This window comes from Somniosus microcephalus, chromosome 2, assembly GCF_052327205.1.
Source record: "Somniosus microcephalus isolate GS21.2 chromosome 2, FLI_Smic_1.0, whole genome shotgun sequence".
Classification (NCBI taxonomy): Eukaryota; Metazoa; Chordata; class Chondrichthyes; order Squaliformes; family Somniosidae; genus Somniosus; species Somniosus microcephalus.
Window position 1 is genome coordinate 368,463,843 of NC_140988.1, and position 14,767 is coordinate 368,478,609.

At 46.1% G+C, this 14,767-nt stretch overlaps 1 protein-coding gene across 1 annotated transcript in view; it reads left to right on the forward strand.

The window, feature by feature from the left end:
• The window catches only part of LOC147123754 (dedicator of cytokinesis protein 2-like), a 1,461,504-nt gene that overhangs the window by 75,573 nt on the left and 1,371,164 nt on the right, over positions 1-14,767 (forward strand). The window lies entirely within an intron of this gene.

Sequence of the window (14,767 nt, forward strand, 5' to 3'; positions counted from 1 at the left end):
CACCATCTACAAGGCACAAGTCAGGAGTGTGATGGAATACTCTCCACTTGCCTGGATGAGTGCAGCTCCAACAACACTCAAGAAGCTCGACACCATTCAGGATAAAGCAGCCCGCTTGATTGGCACTCCATCCACCACCTTCAACATTCACTCCCTCCACCACCGGCGCACTGTGGCTGCAGTGTGTACCATCTACAAGATGCACTGCAGCAACTCGCCAAAGCTCTTTCAACAGCACCTTCCAAACCCGCGACCTCTACCACTTAGAAGGACAAGGGCAGCAGACGCATGGGAACATCACCACCTACAAGTTCCCCTCCAAGCCACACACCATCCTGACTTGGACCTGTATCGCCGTTCCTTCACTGTCGCTGGGCCAAAATCCTGGAACTCCCTTCCTAACAGCATAGTGGGTGTACCTACACCATATGGACTGCAGCGGTTCAAGAAGGCGGCTCACCACCATCTTCTCAAGGGCAATTAGGGATGGGCACTAAATGCAGGCCTAGCCAGCGACGCCCACATCCCATCAATGAATAAAAAAAAACTTGCTTTATGCAGGTTGAAGCCTGGAATGTTTTGGCACAGGGTGTGGTTGAGGCGGAGGGCATCGCACCACTTAGCTGTCAGCCGTGGCTCAGTGGATAGCACTCTGAGTCAGAAGGTTGTGGGTTCATAGTCCCACTCCAGAGACGTGAGCACAGAAATCCAGGCTGACACTCCAGTGCAGTGCTGAGGGATGCCGTCTTTTAGATGAGACGTTAAACCGAGGCCTCGTCTGCCCTCTCGGGTGGAAGTAAAAGATTCCGTGGGCACGATTTAAAGAAAAGTTTCTCATGGTGTCCTGGCCAAAATTTATCCCTCAACCAACGTCACTAAAAAAAAAAAATGATCTGATCATTATCTCATTGGTGTTTCCACTGGAAATGCTTCACCCCTCCTTCCCCTTTAACTTAACACAACCAACTGAGCTCCAGAGAGCTGGTGTAAAACTCGCTGCCCCACTCATCACCCCCCCCCCCCGCAGCACCGATCGGTGAGCTGATCCTAATGCATGGGCAGCTCGCCACAAATATAATAATTCTTTATTCATTCACGGGATGTGGGCGTCGCTGGCAAGGCCAGCATTTATTGCCCATCCCTAATTGCCCTCGAGAAGGTGGTGGTGAGCTGCCTTCAACCGCTGCAGTCCGTGAGGTGGTGTTTTTCCTAGCGGTTTGATACAACTGAGTGGCTTGCTCGGCCAATTCAAAGAGTCAACCACATTGCTGTGGATCTGGAGTCACATATAGGCCAGACCGGGTAAAGAAGGCAGATTTCCTTCCCTAAAGGACATTCGTGAACCAGATGAGGTTTTACAACAATCCGATAGTTTCATGGTCACCATCACTGATACTATCTGTTTATTCCAGATTTTATTTAATTAACTGAATTTAAATTCCACAGCTACCATGGTGGGATTTGAACTCACGTCTCTGGATCATTAGTCCAGGCCTCTGGATTACAAGTCCGATACGTAAACACTATGCTACCGTTCCTGTAAAATATGATAATGAGGCCCAACTTTCAAAATGCTTCGGACCTCCAACCGTTAGCATCGGGGGCAGGCTCGCCCCACCCACCTCTGGCCTGGTGAAAGGGAATCACAGCAAAAATCAGCCCCGCACTGTGCATGTCAGACATCCAGCTCCAACAAACTTTATTCACTACACCTCTAAATTGTAATCTATACTCAATCGCCAAATCCTTACTCTCTGAAGATGTAACTGTGAGACAGTAGCGTCATGCTAGCTTGCTAAAGATTTATTTTTTGAATCAATGCCTCTTTAAACTCTCACCAGTAACAATTCTATTCCTCTGTTCGTGGAGCGTGACAGACTTGTGGCAATCGTGTTCTGTTGGCTCAAATGTACTGGGGACCCAACTGAACATCTGTTCCCATTAAATCAGACTGTCTTAAACAGCACAGAGATTAATTACAAGCCAAAGAACATATTAACTGCTGCAGGAAGAGGCAGACATTAAAGAGCTCTCCCCAATGAGATCATAGTGACTGCAGGGGTTAGTGGCTTCTCTGCCGAGATAAGTGAATAAGTGAAGACTACTCAATGGGATTCGACTGATTGCATGAGGGACGGAATCTTGAGAGTTCACGGGTGATCGAAGCAAACGTACTGGATTACACCATCCCATTACTATGGCCACCAGGGTTAACATTTAGTCCACATAGTTGAGATGAAAGGACCCTGGGCAGAAATTCAGTAAGGCCCCGCCAGCTTTGCGCCCAGTTACTGCCCAAAGAGGGCTTCTGCGCCAATAGAGGAGTTTGCGCTGATATTCAGCGCAGCGGTAATGGCGGCGGTAGCCGGTAGCGCTGCGCCGGCACCAATGACGTCATCGGTGTGCGCAGTGCCCCGGTTCCGCCCCGATACCGGCCCGACCCCCATATTTAGTTGCGGCCGCCTCTTCCGCAACGGCCGCAAACAACGTTCTGCAACCGTGGCCGTCCTGCAGCCTTAGTGGCGCTAGTTAAGGCGGAGGTGCGGCCGGCCGCTTTTTCGGCGGCCGCCTGCCCGCACCTCCTTCCCTGGCCTCCTCCAACGCCCCCCCCCGCGGCATTGCCGGCTGCTTTCCACGAGCCCGGCACTTCTCCGTGGTGCCGGGCTCATTTGCCAGCACTATCAAGCGGCGATCTCCCCGTTGCAGGCACCTCCCCCTTAAGAGAAGGAGGAGGCCTGCAGTACCGCAGCCTGCCGCTCCGCAGCGGGTGGCGCAGCGGCACCTACAGCGCTGAAATTCAGTTTCAGCGCCCCAAGCGGGGGCGGGCACACCCTGGAATAGCGCCCGGTTCCGACTTGGGGCGCAAAAACTGAATTTCTGACGGTCGCAACTGGCTCCGCGCGCAGCGCTAACTTTTGGGCACAAGCGAGCTGGCGGGGCCTTACTGAATTTCTAGGCCCCTATCTCTAAATTAAGTGAAGGATCTTGCCATCCGGTGGAGGCTGGGGGTTCCTGGTGGAGGGCTTTCTGCCTGGGAGTCTCTTCATTTCCGTTGGGGATCTGGCGTGGAGACTGTTGCACAGACTATTCCCGTCAAATAGGTTTTCAAACAGATTCACAGACTCCCAGGCTACCTGCTATTTTTGCAGCCTGGATGAGCCTATGCTTCACATTTACATGTGAGAGCTTGCAGCCCCTTTTCCACTATTAGAAGGGCCTGCTCCTCCAACTTTGGCTCCACTTCAGTCCCACGCTCCTGATCTTCGGCCCCCCCCCCCCGGTGAGGAGGCATGTGGAGGGGTGCGGGCAGGTCGGAGGACCTCCTCGTGGGTCTGCTCCCGGGCCTGACCAAGGTGGTCATGCACAAGTTCAGGCAGCGCGCGGTCGAGGTGGGGTGGGCGTTCGATCCGACTGCCTGTCTCTATTCCGCAGCTATGCCCGTGTCCCGATGTCCCTGGAGAGGGAGCACGCAGTGTCTGCTGGTGCGTTTGAGGGACTGGAGTACATAGCCGACACCAGGAACAACACTAGGATTTAATTTGATAAGTTTCCTTTTGTTTTACTTATAATTTGTAGTTTATTGTTTGTGTCTCTTTAAAAAGGGGAAACTTTTGTTCATTTGATTTTGACTGATGACACCTGTATCATCCTAATTGGCATTTTATAACACTTAGGTGCAGGCTCAATTTAGAGTCTGGTGGATTTTTTTTTATTTGTTTATGCGATTTATTGCCCATCCCTAGTTGCCCTTGAGAAGGTGGTGGTGAGCCGCCTTCTTGAACCGTTGCAGTCCGTGTGGTGAAGGCACTCCCACGGTGCTGTTAGGGGGGAGTTCCAGGATTTTGACCCAGTGACGATGAAGGATCGGCCGATATATTTCTAAGTCAGGATGGTGTATGTCTTGGAGGGGAACTTGGAGATGGTGGTGTTCCCATGCACCTGCTGCCCTTGTCCTTCTAGGTGGAAGAGGTCACAGGTTTGGGAGGTGCTGCCTAAGAAGCCTTGGCGAGTTGCTGCAGTGCATCTTGTCGATGGTACACACTGTGTTGATTTCTTTTTGGGTTCAATAAAGACTAATTTCTGAAAGAGAATGTTGTTTAATCTAAAGTCTTGTTCAAGACTTTCTACAGCTTTTTACAGAACACACTATGCTGTGATGCATCTAGAATGAAACTGAAAGTAAAACTCCTCTGGACTGCTTGTCTCTCACATGACCTCTGCTGGTCAGGCACAAGTAATCAAAAACACTGACAAATATGCTGTAAGGCATAAGTAATTAAACACAGACAAATATCATCACTATTTGCTGATATCATTACATCTCCCTTTCTTAAAACAAAAGTATTTTACTTTTAACTAACAACATTTAATGAACTTACATTATCATTATCATGATCAAGGTTTTTTACCCTTGCTTTGTGTGTTCACATGAAATATGTCAATACATTAGAACTTGAAGAAAGAATAAGATAACATTACTTCCTTCTTTAACAATAGTCCTTAAATTTGCTCAATGAGTCTCTCAGGAGGCTTCACGTGTCTTGAGGATTTTCTGATTGATTGTCCTTGAATCTGAGTTGTTGCCTCAGATGATTGGTTCTCAGCTGTGTGATCAGGTTGTTCACCAGTATTAGTCTCTTGACCTGCTGTGGCTGGTCCCATGAGAAGATCTCGACGATTTCTTCTCAGAACAGCACCCTCATCTGTCTGAATGGTGTATGATCTTGGTTGAACTTCACTCAGGACAGTTCCCTTCTGAGTCCATGTGTTTGTTTTGTCTTTCAACCTTACTTGGTCACCAGTGTGGAGTTCAGGTAGGTTTTGTGTTCCTCTGTCATAGTAGTACTTTTGCTTTTCTTTCTGTTGCTCTTTGAACTTCCTCACTTTCTCCCCCTCTTTTGTTTTCAGGAGGTTCTCCGGGATGGGTAGGTTTGACCTTAGCCGACGTCCCATCAGGAGTTGGGCTGGTGACATACCACACTCGAGCGGCGTTGTGCGGTATACAAGCATGCTTTGGTAGAAGTCAGTTCCACTGTCTTTTGCCTTGTACATCAGTCTTTTCACTGTCTGGACCGATTTTTCCACTAGTCCATTGGACTGTGGATAGTGAGGACTTGACGTTGTGTGGACAAAGTCCCACTCTTTGGCAAAGTGTCGGAAATTTGCATTGTTAAACTGGGGTCCGTTGTCTGTGAAGACCTCGCTTGCCACGCCATGTCTGGAGAATATGGCTTTCATACTTCTTATCACAGCTTCTGCAGTGGTGGTGTACAGTCTACAAACCTCTGGATACAGGGAGTAATAGTCTGTGACGACAAGATAGTCCTTCCCTTGACATACGAATAGGTCAGCGCCTGCCTTCTGGTAAGGTCTGTCTGGTGCTGGGTGTGGCTTTAGTGGTTCTACCGGATTGCTTGCTTGATATTTCAGGCATATTGTGCAGTTTGACACCTCATTTGTCACATCTTGGTTGATTCGTGGCCAGTACATCACCTCTCGTGCTCTTTTCTTACACTTTTCGATTCCCAGATGTCCTCCATGGATCTTTTTTAGCATCTCTCTTCTCAGACTCTTTGGGATAACTATTTTACTTCCTTTGTAGATGATGTCTTCGACCACTGATAGTTCCGCCCTGCAGTTCCAGTACTCTGCTATATCAGGTGAGCAGTCTTGCTTCATGTTGGGCCATCCATCCAAGATGCTTTTTCTCAGTCGTCTCATTGTTTCATCTTTGTTTGTCTCAGTCTTTATGAGCTCCATTCTTGCATCTGCTATGGGCAGTGCACTTGTGATCATGTCCACGTAGGCGTTCACTTTTACATCCATTGTGGTGTTTGCGGGCTCACTTGGGTCAACAGCTCTGGACAACGTGTCTGCTGTATACATCAGCTTACCCGGTGTGTACGCAACATTCAGTGTATAGCGTTGCAGCCTGATCATCATTCTTTGTATTCTAAGCGGACAGCTATTCAGTGGCTTTTGGAACAATGCAATCAAGGGCTTATGGTCAGTCTCTACACTGATTGCTTGTCCTGCCACAAACTGGTGAAATCTTTCACAGGCGTATGTGATGCTGAGCAGCTCCTTTTCTATTTGAGCATATCGCGTCTCCGCGTCTGTCATTGAGCGCGATGCATATGCAATAGGTTGCCAGTCATATTGTTGCAGAAGAACGGCACCGAGCCCACTCTGTGATGCATCTGATGATATCTTGATGGGTCTCGCTGGGCCATAAAACCTCAGAACTGGTTCCTCTGTGAGCAGTTTCTTTAGATCGCTCCATGACTTCTCATGCTCGTGATTCCATTCCCATTCTATGTTCTTTTCAGTTAGTCTTCTCAGTGGCGCTATTTTTTCTGAGAGGTTGGATATGAATTTACCCATGTAGTTGATCATTCCATTAAACCTCTGCACGTCCTTTTTGCATTGTGGCCTTGGCATATTCTCAATGGCGGACACCTTTCTGGGATCTGGTCTGATGCCCTCACTGCTAAGGATATCTCCCACGAATGTCAGTTCTGTCACCCCAAGCTGGCATTTCTCTCTATTCAGCTTCAGGATTGTTTTCCTTGTTGCTTCCAGCACTTTTTTCAGTCTCTCGTCATGCTCAGTTCTCGTGGTTCCCCATACTATGATGTCATCCATTGATGTATCAACTCCCTCCAGGTGCTCATAGATCATATGGATAGTCTTGTGATACACTTCAGGAGCTGAGGCAATGCCAAATGGTAACCTTAGGAATCTGTATCTGCCAAATGGAGTGTTGAACGTGCACAGTCTTGAACTTGCTTTGTCCAGCTTCATCTGCCAAAATCCTGAGGACGCATCTAACTTGCTGAAATATTTTGCATTTGCAAACTGTGCCATGATTTCCTCACGTGTAGGAAGCTTGAAGTGCTCTCTCTTTATTGCTCTGTTTAGATCTCTTGGATCCAGGCAAATTCTGAGCTTTCCATTCTTTTTGTCCACTACGACGAGGGAACTCACCCACTCAGTTGGCTCATCTATCTTCTGAACCACGTTCAGGCTTTCCATCCTGTCCAACTCTGCCTTCAGCTGCTTTTGAAGAGCAAACGGAACTTTTCTGCATGGATGTATGACCGGTGTCATACTTTTATCTACTCTGATCGTGTGTTCTCCTGGAATGCAGCCTAGACCTTTAAATAGGTCTTTGTACTCTTTCATGAGTTCATCATAGACTGTCTCTCCTTCGCTTTCCACAACGAGGACTCTCTTTACCAGGTTCAGTCTCTCACAGGCTTTTAACCCTAGTATGGCTTGCACATCCTTTGGCACCACGATTAATGCTAGCGTGTGCTCTCTGTCCTTGTGTGTTACTTTGACAATGCATTTTCCTTTCACTGGTATATCAGTACCTGAGTATCCGGTCACTTTCACTTGTATTTCATGTAACTTTGGTCTGGGTCTAATTCTCTTAAAATCGGTCTCTGATATCACATTAACTTGTGCTCCAGTATCCAATTTAAATGGAATGTGTATGTCATTCACTTTTAGTGTCAACATCCAGTCGCTTTCTTTTTTGTTTTCAGACACAACATCTACATTGAATTCCTCTCTCTCGCTTTCATCTACTATATGGACCTTGCTTTGTTGCGCTTGGTTCTTACAGCAACGGGCATAATGATTGTATTTGTTGCATCTATTGCATGTTTCACCATGTGCTGGACACTTTCTTGGTGGATGCTGTGTACCGCATCGACTATATGACTTCCGATTGTCTCTTTCATTTTCTTTTGCTGGCCACGTCTCTTTTTTCACATTGGCGCTCTCTTTGTTAAACGGTTTGTATCCGTTCTTTCTCACTGCATCCACGTTGCAGCTACTGTCACTGAACAGCTCCTTTGCCTGCAACTTCACAGTCTCTGTAACCCTACACAGTGCTATGGCTTTTCCCAGGTCTAGATCTTGCTCTCTTAGCAGTCTTTCCCTTAGACCATTATCTCGAATACCACACACCAGTCTGTCTTTTATCAGCGAGTCTGTGAGTCCCCCAAATTCACACGATTTGCTCCGGTTTCTCAGTTCAGTCACATACTGATCAATAGTCTCACCGATTTTCTGTACACATGTGAAAAATTTGTGCCTCTCAAAGGTCACGTTGCGTTTAGGTATGCAGTAGGCCTCAAACTGTTCCATTATTTTATCTAGCTTCATTTTGTCTCCATCAACAGCGAACGTGAATTTATTATACACCTCCAGCGCCTCATCACCCACGACATGCAAGAACAGTGACGATTTCTGTTTATTACTTTTCTTGTCAGCTCCGATTGCCGCTAAATACAACTCTAAACGTTGTTTGAACCTTCTCCAATTTTCAGCCACATTACCTGTTAATTGAAGCGTCGCCGGTGGGTGTAAACCTTCCATTTTTCACTTCGTTAGCTATTCTCTAATGGTAAGCAACGATGTTCTCTTTTGGCTTGCTAATTTGTGGAGAGCTGATTTAACTTCAGTTTTTTTTTTCTTCCTCTCTTTCAGCCACTTCTGACACCATGTGTTGATTTCTTTTTGGGTTCAATAAAGACTCATTTCTGAAAGAGAATGTTGTTTAATCTAAAGTCTTGTTCAAGACTTTCTACAGCTTTTTACAGAACACACTATGCTGTGATGCATCTAGAATGAAACTGAAAGTAAAACTCCTCTGGACTGCTTGTCTCTCACATGACCTCTGCTGGTCAGGCACAAGTAATCAAAAACACTGACAAATATGCTGTAAGGCATAAGTAATTAAACACAGACAAATATCATCACTATTTGCTGATATCATTACACACACCACAGCCACAGTACACCAGTGGTGGAGGGAGTGAATGTTTAAGGTGGTGGATGGGGTGTCAATCATGCGGGTTGCTTTGTCTTGGATGTTGTCGAGCTTCTTGAGTGTTGTTGGAGCTGTAGTCATCCAGGCAAGTGGAGAGTATTCCATCACACGTGAGCCTATTCTTTTTGGCTAGCAATTAGGATGATTAAATCATCAATCGCAATCTCTTAAACCCTAAGTGCCTCCTTTTTCAAGTGGCACAACCAATAAGTTCCAAATTATAATAAAACATAACATTAAAAAACTTATCAAATTATAATTTTGTTCCCCGTATCCACTACGCACTGCAGTCATTCCGGTGCCCACCAGTCGTGGAAAGGCTCAAGCATACCAGCAGACACCGCGTGCTCCCTCCCCAGGGACACCCGGGCATGGAAAATAGCCACGGAAGAGAGGCAGGCAGCCGGAGCGAACACTACCCTACCCCACCCCACCCCCAACCCCCATCGACCGCACGATGCCTGGACCTGTTAATGGCAACCTTGGCCAGGCCCGGGATCAGTCCCACGATCAGGTCCACCGGCATGCCCACTCCCCTCTGCACCGGTTGGCTAAAGGTCAGGAGCGTGGGACTGAAGAGCAGCCAGAAATTGAGGAGCAGCCCCTTCAAATAATGGGTGGATTGTGAGTCTAAAAGCACAAAGCAGTCCCATAGTCCCATTAATTGGCACTAAATTGACCATCTCATTTAAAAAGCCCACCAAGGTGGTTGGTGTGGGAAGTAGAATCAGATTGTTGCAGTGGTCTCTGTCTGTGTGAGTGTGTTGTGAGTGTGTGTGTGAGCATGTTGTGTGAGTGTGAGCGTGTTGTGTGTTGTGTGTGTGTGAGTGTGTTGGTGTTGTGTTGTGTGTGAGTATGTGTGAGTGTGTTGTGTGAGTGTGTGTGAGTGTTGTGTGTTGTGTGAGTGTGTGTGTGTGAGTGTGTTGTGAGTGTGTGTGAGTGTGTTGGTGTTGTGTTGTGTGTATGTGAGTGTGTTGTGTGAGTGTGTGTGAGTGTTTGTTGTGAGTGTGTGTGTGTTGTGTGAGTGTGTGTTGTGTGAGTGTGTGTGAATGTGTGTGTGTGTTTGAGTGTGTGTGTTGTGTGAGTGTGTGTGTGTTGTGTGAGTGTGTTGTGTTGTGTGAGTGTGCGTGAGTGTGAGTGGGTTGTGTGAGTGCGTGAGTGTGTTGTGTGAGTGTGCGCGTTGTGTGAGTGTGTTGTGTGAGTGTGTGTGTGAGTGTGTTGTGTGTTGTGTGAGTGAGTGAGTGTGTGTGTGTTGTGTGAGTGTGTCTGTTGTGTGAGTGTGTTTGTGTTGGTGTGGGGTTGTGTGAGTGTGTGTGTGAGCGTGAGCATCTTGTGTGTGTGTGTGAGTGTGAGCGTGTTATGTGAGTGAAAGTGTTGTGTGAGTGTGTGTGAGTGTGAGCGTGTTGTGTGTGAGTGAGTGTGTGAGTGCATGTTTGTGTGAGTGTGTGTGTGTGTGTGTGTGTGAGTGTGTTGTGTGAGTGTGTGTGTGTTGTGTGAGTGTGTGTGTGTTGTGTGAGTGTGTGTGAGAGTGTGTTGGTGTTGTGTTGTCTGTGAGTGTCTGTGAGTGTATGTGAGTGTGTGTGTGTGTGTGAGTGTTGTGTGTAGTGTGTTGTGAGTGTGTTTGTGTGAGAGTGTGAGTGTGAGCGTGTTGTGTGTTGCATGTGTGAGTGTGAGTGTGTTGTGTGTTGTGTGAGAAGAGATAAGGTATGATGTTGAGAAACATGGGTAGTGGGATGAATTGAATAGCTCTTTCAAATAGCCGGCACAGCCCCAATGGGCCGAATGGCTTTTTTATTTGCTGTAAGATTTTACGAGCTAGACCAGATGGAGCTTTAATCCATACTAAATCTGACTTGTGGGGATGCTTATTGCTAACACTGTGTACAAGAGTTATTTACAAGGATCCTCCTCATGTGTAGTAAATGCTATATTCTGTGCTGTCCACTGAGCACTCTATCGCTCTAATGTGTCGTTAAAAGAACTGTTTTTTTTTTGCAGTACATATAGTATTGCTGCACAGACACAACAGAACAATGAGCTACCATTCAGCTAGCTTCATAAGTCATTGATTGCCATTCTGAAATAAAGGATAAAGAATTAGGTTCAAGAGGTCAAGAGGATATGCTGCTAGTCATCACGAGGCCAAAAACACGTGCAGTCATCTCTTGTCTTCAACGTTTCCCATTGTATTTAGCAGTGAGTTCGGCCTTTGAATTGGATTCCACTGCAGCAGCTGCATGTTCCAATATTGGTATTAGAATTCCATAATTTAATGAGAGAGATCTACTTTCACACCAGTGTGTACTTTTGGCATTCAATAAGCTATCTGTTTGTAACTTTTGGTTTCCAATGCTTGTGCCATTAGATTGATTCTTCTGTTTTGACTGCTCATCTATACCATTCATTTGAAACTCCTTTTTCCAAACACTGAGGATTTTTTGTGTGTCAGCTTGGCTCAGTTGGCAGTACTCAGGGTCAGAGGTTATTACATTTGGGGAGGTGGGACAAGTACAGGGGAGGTGGGACCAGTACAGGGGAGGTGGGATCAGTGCAGGGGAGGTGGGACCAGTACAGGGGAGGTGGGACCAGTACAAACTGAACTGTTTGCACCTGGGCAGGACCGGGACCGATGTCCTAGGGGGAGTGTTTGCTAGTGCTGTTGGGGAGGGTTTAAACTAAAATGGCAGGGAGTTGGGAACCTGTGCAGGGAGACAGAGGATAGGGAAGCAAGGATAGAAGCAAAAGACAGGAAGGAGAAAAGCAAAAGTGGAAGGCAGAGAAATCAAGGGTGTAAATCAAACAAGGCCACAGCAAATAATAATTCTAAAAGGACAAAGAGTATTAAATAAAAGCCTGAAGGCTTTGTGTCTTAATGCGAGGAGCATTCGTAATAAGGTGGATGAGTTAGCTGCACAAATAGATGTAAACGGATATGATATAATTGGGATTATGGAGACATGGCTCCAGGGTGACTAAGGCTGGGAATTCAACATCCAGGTTTATTCAATATTCAGGAAGGACAGGCAAAAAGGAAAAGGAGGTGGGGTAGCATTGCTGGTTAAAGGGGAGATTAACACAATAGTAAAGAAGGATATTAGCTTTGATGATGTGCAATCTGCATGGGTAGAGCTGAGAAATACCAAGGGGCAGAAAACATTAATGGAAGTTGTATACAGACCCCCAAACAAAGGTTGGAGATGGCATTAAATGGGAAATTAGAGATGCGTGCAATAAGGGCACAGCAGTTATCATGGGTGACTTTAATTTACATATAGATTGGGCTAACCAAATTAGTAACAATACTGTGGAGGAGGAATTCCTAGAGTGTATACGGGATGGTTTCCTGGACCAATATGTCGAGGAACCAACTGGCGATCAGGTCATCTTAGACTGGGTATTATGTAGTGAGAAAGGATTGATTAGCAATCTTGTTGTGCAAGGCCCCTTGGGGATGAGCAATCATAATATGATAGAATTCATCATTAAGATGGAGAGTGAAGTAGTTGACTCAGAGACTAGGGTCCTGAATTTAAATAAAGGAAACTACGATGGTATGAGGCGTAAGTTGGCTAGGATGGATTGGGGAATGTTACGTAAAGGGTTGACGGTGAACATTTAAAGATCGCATGGATGAACTACAGAATTTGTTCATCCCTGTCTGGCATAAAAATAAAACAAAAATGGTGGCGCAACCGTGGCTAACAAGGGAAATTAGGGATAGCATAAGATCCAAGGAGAGGACATATAAATTGGCCAGAAAAAGCAGCAAACCTGAGGATTGGGAGTAATTTAGGATATAGCAAAGGAGGACAAAGGATTAATTAAGAGGGGGAAAATAGAGTATGAGAGTAAGCTTTCAGGGAACATAAAAACTGACTGTAAAAGCTTCTATAGATATGTGAAGAGAAAAAGATTGGTAAAGTCAAGCGTAGGTCCCTTGCAGTCAGAATCAGGGGAATTTATAATGGGGAACAAAGAAATGGCTGACCAATTAAATACATAGTTTGGTTCTGTATTCACAAAGGAGGATACAAATAACCTCCCAGAGATGTCGGGGAACATAGGGTCTAATGAGAGGGAGGAACTGAATGAAATCAGTATTTGTAGGGAAATGGTGTTAGGGAAATTGACGGGATTGAAGGCCGATAAATCCCCAGGACCTGATGATCTACATTCTAGGGTAATTAAGGAAGTGGCCCTAGAAATAGTAGATGCATTGCTGGTCTTCTTCCAGAATTCTATAGATTCTGGCACAGTTGTGATGGATTGGAGGGTAGCTAATGTAACCGCACTATTTAAAAAAGGTGGTAGAGAGAAAACGGGGAATTATAAGCCTGGCATCGGTAGTGAGGAAAATGCTAGAGTCTATTATAAAAGATGTAATAGCAGAGCACTTGGAAAACAGTGACAGGATCGGACAAAGTCAGCATGGATTTACAAAAGGTAAATTGTGCTTGACTAATCTACTGGAATTTTTTGAGGATGTAACTGGTAGAATAGATAAGGGCGAACCAGTGGATGTGGTGTATTTAGACTTTCAGAAGGCTTTCGATAAGGTCCCACATAAGAGCTTAGCGTGCAAAGTTAAAGCACATGGGATTGGGGGTAAGGTACTGACTTGGATAGAGAATGGATTGGCAGACAGGAAGCAAAGAGTTGGAATAAATGGGTCTTTTTCCGAGTGGCAGGCAGTGACTAGTGGGGTACCGCAGGGATCGGTGCTAGGACCCCAGCTATTCACAATATATATTAATTATCTAGATGAGGGAATTAGACGTAACATCTCAAAGTTTGCAGATGACACAAAGCTGGGTGGGCGTGTGTGCTGTGAAGAGGATGCCGAGAAACTCCAGTATGATTTGGACAGGTTGGATGATTGGGCAGATGCATGGCAGGTGCAGTATAATGTGGATAAATGCGAGGTTATCCACTTTGGTGGCAAAAACAGGAAGACAGATGGCAGATTATTATCTGAACGGCAATAGATTGGGAAAAGTTGAAGTGCAACGAGGCCTGGGTGTCCTTGTGCACCAATCGCTGAAGTTAAGCATGCAGGTGCAGCAGGCGGTTAAGAAGGCAAATGGTATGTTGGCCTTCATAGCGAGAGGATTCGAGTACAGGAGCAAGGATGTCTTGCTGCAGTTGTACAGAGCCTTGTTGAGACCACACCTTGAGTATTGTGTGCAGTTTTGGTCGCTTTATCTGAGGAAGGATGTTCTTGCCATGGAGGGAGTACAGCGAAGATTCACCAGACTGATACCTGGGATGGCAGGAATGACGTATGAGGAGAGGTTGTTTCGATTGGGCTTATATTCGCTGGAGTTTAGAAGAATGAGAGGGGATCTCATTGAAACTTATAAAATTCTAACAGGACTAGACAGACTAGATGCAGGAAGGATGTTCCCGATGGCGGGGGAGTCCAGAACCAGGGTTCGCAGTCTAGGGGGTAAGCCATTTAGGACTGAGATGAGGAGGAATTTCTTCACCCAGAGAGTGGTGAACCTGTAGAATTCTCTACCACAGAAGGCAATTGAGGCCAATTCGTTAAATATATTCAACAAGGAGTTAGATATATTTCTTAAGGCTAAAGGGATCAAGGGATATGGGGAGAAAGCAGGGACAGGGTACTGAATTTGGATGATCAGTCATGATCTCATTAAATGGCAGAGCAGGCTCGAGGGGCCGAATGGCCTACTCCTGCTCCTATCTTCTATGTTTCTATATTTCCGCCCCACATCATGACACGAATGCATAGTGGATGCAGCACCAAGGGAGTATCACGTTGTAGGACACACTATAGATGTAGATCAATCGGCTGTCTACCTGATTCGGAGAACATTAGAATCCCATGATGGCAGTTAAAGAGGAGCACGGCATTCTTTCAGTGTCCAGCCTAACGTTCCCCCAGCAACCAAGCCACCACCT